Source organism: Rhagoletis zephyria, unplaced genomic scaffold (genome assembly GCF_001687245.7).
Source record: "Rhagoletis zephyria isolate East Lansing unplaced genomic scaffold, Rhagoletis_zephyria_1.1 Rzeph_scaffold_00092, whole genome shotgun sequence".
Lineage (NCBI taxonomy): Eukaryota > Metazoa > Arthropoda > Insecta > Diptera > Tephritidae > Rhagoletis > Rhagoletis zephyria.
This window is the reverse complement of record NW_016157176.1, coordinates 450,264-454,779: the sequence shown is the minus strand read 5'-3', so window position 1 is coordinate 454,779 and position 4,516 is coordinate 450,264. Positions and strand designations below refer to the sequence as shown.

General features: G+C 31.2%; 1 long non-coding RNA gene across 1 annotated transcript in view; it reads left to right on the top strand.

The window, feature by feature from the left end:
• Nucleotides 1-4,245, top strand: part of LOC108375274 (uncharacterized) — a 13,158-nt gene extending 8,913 nt beyond the window's left edge. The window contains exon 3 of the long non-coding RNA XR_001849148.1: nucleotides 4,174-4,245. This is a non-coding gene — a long non-coding RNA (uncharacterized LOC108375274). The remainder of the gene's footprint in view (nucleotides 1-4,173) is intronic.
• The last annotated feature ends 271 nt before the right edge of the window (nucleotides 4,246-4,516 follow it).

Below are 4,516 nucleotides of genomic sequence, written 5' to 3'. Positions count from 1 at the left end.
TAAATTAAATCGAATGCTTATTAAGTACATATCAGTGGTAAACTTTTTTAGGCTGTAAAGTGTAAAAAGCAACAGTAAGTGAGTATGCATTGCATATTTTTAGGACAATGTTTTCATTCGCAGTTAAACTTTAAAGAGCTCTCAAGAAAAAAAGAAAAATTCTTACACAATGACGCACAAGAAATGGAAAAGAAAATTTTTTATTTCAAAATTTCTTATATCATAATAAATTTAGCCCCAAACCCACCCCTTGTGTGCGCTATGTGACAAATTTGATATGTAAAAGTAAACAGACATTGTTTAATTTTGCACACACTAGGAGAGGAAACTGGTTACCTCTCTTTATATGCGTAAATTTAAACGAAAATTTTTTAGAGGAAATTTTAAACATTTTATGTGTAAACTGTGAAAATGTGAACAATAAATGTTATAATCTAAAGCTCTCTTGAGGCATTTGCTACAGTAATGAGAAGTGGTATTTTATCAAGGCCAGGTTACTAAATTTGAGTTGGAAATATTAGAACCCGCCGTGGCACCTCCAAGAAGGTTACACGTTCTCGCGTCGTATACCTGGAATCATTTTAAGGTAAACTTAGAGGGATTGATATCTTTCGTATGCCTAGCGCGCAGACGAGATTTTATAATTTCATAGTTTTAAACGGCCTAAATACCTTAACTCGCTTAAAAAATAACGATTTTTAACGAAATGGGCACAGAAAAAAAATCTAACATCATTAAATTATTTTTCATATTTGTATAAAAGCGCGGGGTGAAACCCGCGGGTATTAGCTAGTAAATTTAATAGTTGCGCAGTCCTATCGAAAAATGTGTTGAAACAAATATTTTTAAAAAGTATGCGTATTTTGAAAGAAAATTGTTTGTACATCACTATTATATAAGTGATTTGTGTTATTTATTATAAAAGGTATTATATTCGCGTTTATATATATTATAACAAGATCTCATTTTTAAAATAAAAGATTTGTTGAATCGATTTCATGAATTTTATTTTAAAAAAATTGCAAATTTTTTTTCAGAAATTGCGCTTTTTTTAAACAATCTGGACACCAACATACTTTTATATCAAGGCATAACAAGGTAGAAGTGATTTCGACATTTCTCTCTTTTGAACTGCGACTAAAATATCAACTCTTAACCCTATACTATTCAACATTTTAATTTGTACCTTCCTTTTATTAGCTGGTGGTGTAACTATGTAATATTGATTCGCCTAAAAGATGCAGCGATTTCTATTCTCAAGTTACATACCTGTTGACAGTACGAATGGCAATTATAATAGGGAGGTTTTAGTTTTTTAAACTACTTACTCCTCCTGTACTCCTTTTTATGCAGGAAAATGTATTAAAAATCGTTCATACTTACGCGTGATTTTCCAAACGGCACCAGGTTTATGTTCAAGTTAGCTTTGAGTTTATCGTAGGCGGGCGCTAACTGCTTGGTCATAAAATTAATGCTGTCCGGACAGAGTGATTCATACAAAATGGTAACATCGATCTGAAGGAGATACATACATGAGAAAATTATTAAAAAATGGGTTTAATAAATACTTTTTTGTTAAAAAATGATTCAAGTAAGCACATGAGACAAGCGCGTATAAATTGATGATAAGGTTGCCATCAGGGTTGCTTATTTTAATATAAATTTTCAATTGTGAGCTGTGCGACTGATTTTAAATACATAATAAAATGAAAAGGAATTATGGGCGGGTTAATTTTTTTGTTTACATTTTTTGACATTTTCGACTGAATTGTCACTTCTACCTTGTTGAATATACCTTGCTTTTATATGGGAGAAAATCAAAGTTATTTGCTCTGTCACGAGTGAGACAAAAAAAAATAACCTGATTTTTGGAGCAGATATATTTTACGGACACTCCGAATTTATTTCACTTTTGTGTTTGAACTGTTTTGATTTGTTTGTATTCGTAGTTCTTTGTTTTATTATAAGGCATCAACTTTTAATAAAACAAAGAACTACGAACACAAGCAAATCTAAAACTACAACAAAAATTATGGCTTACCACTTTTTTTTTTAAATGTTGCAAAAACGCTGCATAAGTAGGTTGAAGAACGCCCTATCTCAGAACTTGATTGAAAAACGCCCTATCTCAGAATTTGGTTCAAAAACGACCTTTCCCAACTGAAAATATATTGAAAATTCTGAAATAGTGCGTTCTTGAAAAATGTTCAACCGTCGGTAGGAAACAATAGTGAGCGTGAACTATAACAAATTTTTAAAAATGCTGGTTGCAATAATAGAGCTTTTTTTTTTTGTTAACTTGCCTTTACTGAGTTAACAATGTGAGATATTTGTGTGTTGTAATAATCGAGGAGTTGCGCTCAACGAGGGTTGAGTTGAGCGAGGCCATACTGTATTTGTCTACTCAAGGTTAAAGTGTCTTCGATTTGGTGAAAAATATTATTACTTTTCATTGCACTTTACTCTTTCGCCTTATTCCGCAGATTCCGAGGTAGTCCATAGTATAATTTACTGCTTGATATTTTAACCATCTATAAGACTATGTCCTATCAATTAATCAGTATGTACGCCTCAGTTAGCAAATAGATTAACTCCACTTTTTGAAGAATTTTTAACTTAAGTTTCAAAACACTTGGTATAGGCATAAAAATTCGAATAAAAATTTAATTTTAAACTAATTAATTTTAGTTGTTTCATCAAAATAGTTAAAAATTTCAAGATAGGCATACCATCGGTATTAGGTAAATTCAGAAGGTAGGTATTAGGTTCTACGCTTCCAAAAATATAGCAAAATAATTCGATCACCTAAATTTTTCGAAAAAACAACTTTCATAAATTTTCTTAGCGTTAACGCGCATTACTAGCGTTAACTTCGAAATTACATACATATGTACATATGTACATAAGTCCTTCTGATTTACCTAGTCTTTGAATGGATATTCTTAACTAATACTTTTAGTTTTTTAAGTAAAAATTCAATTCAAAATTAATAAACTTTTGGCTTTTCATGTAAATTGCTAAAAATTCTAAAATGCGCATGTAAAATACACCAATAAAAAAAAACTCGACATTCTAGAAGAAAACCAAAGATATATTGTAGACAATATAACATACCTAGATATTCAAAAAAATAACATAATTATTGGAGGGGGAAAAAGTTAAGTTTCGCAATTGACAATTGTAAAAACTTATTTAATTAACCCTTATTAAGTTTTTTTAAAATTAATTACTTCAATATCTTAAATTTGTAATGTTTTATTTCAAATACATAGTATTTAGGTACGTAGTTCTTCCGTTTGCCCGTCCATCGTCACCGCCCCGCCGAAAAGCCTATCGGCGTACATCTGTAATCCACATATCATATAACAATTTAACAGTAGTTGTTCCTAATCAATTGTGATTTGTCGAAGTTTTGTAATTTGCATATCCTTGTTACGAGAATATAAGTATTCGCCCCAAGTGTACAATATATTAAAATTTTTCTGTTTTCAACAGCAATAATAAACCACCTCATTGTGACGTCAGCAGCGATTGAATACTGTAACTGAATGCATATGTACGTATGTATGTATGTTTATACATAGTAACCAGCAGTAAAAGTTGGAAACAAATAAAAACAGAACAAAATTAAATAGCAAGAAATGCTTAAAAACGGTGTAAATGATAGATGTATGTATGATGATAGATGGAGATGTATGCATGTGTGCATATGTATGTATGTATGTATCGAAAGCTCAACCCACCCGACAACCTTGAAAGCTCTTCTATGCAAATGAATGATTTTAGGCAGGCCTTTTTCAACTAAACCTAGAAGATCCTCGATTATAGAGGAGAAGATTTCTTTCCAATACAACGGAAGTCAGATAAAGTAAACAATCATGGTAGGGGACCGGGGCTTGTTGGTATCAATTAAAATTTTGTTATGTTTATGTTAATTGATATAAATTTTCTCCTTCAAGGGGAGCTGATTCAGAGAGCCTTAACAATAGTCATTCCATAAAAAAAAGTATATAACAGTGTACGAAAAACCGATACTTCATAGATCCAAAGAAAAAGCTCCTCGATAGCTTATTTTTATTGTTAACTGTGCCGACTGGGAAGAGTATGAGCATTCATACGTATTTGTACTCAACAGATACATATATGTGGTTTTACTGCCCCTTTACATTACAGTACAGTGCCTGAAACAAGTGTTCACGTGGTGATTTATTTTAAATATTCACAAGGTTTTTTTGTTATTTTTCTATAAAAAAATACTGTTCAGGCCTTAGCCACAACAATAACAACAATCAGAGTTTCAAACTTTATAAAAAAACAAGTAAGAGCAGCACTGTTTTCGGCTATGCCGAAGGCTTCATACCTTTCATGAGCATCTGAAAATTTTACTTAAACAGATTACTGCATTTGAAAAAATGTATGTATATATTCACAGAACGCATAGATAGAGGAGATACATATATAAAAAATCATAGCTAAACAATCAGAGGAATGGAAGATATACTTTATATAGCACCAA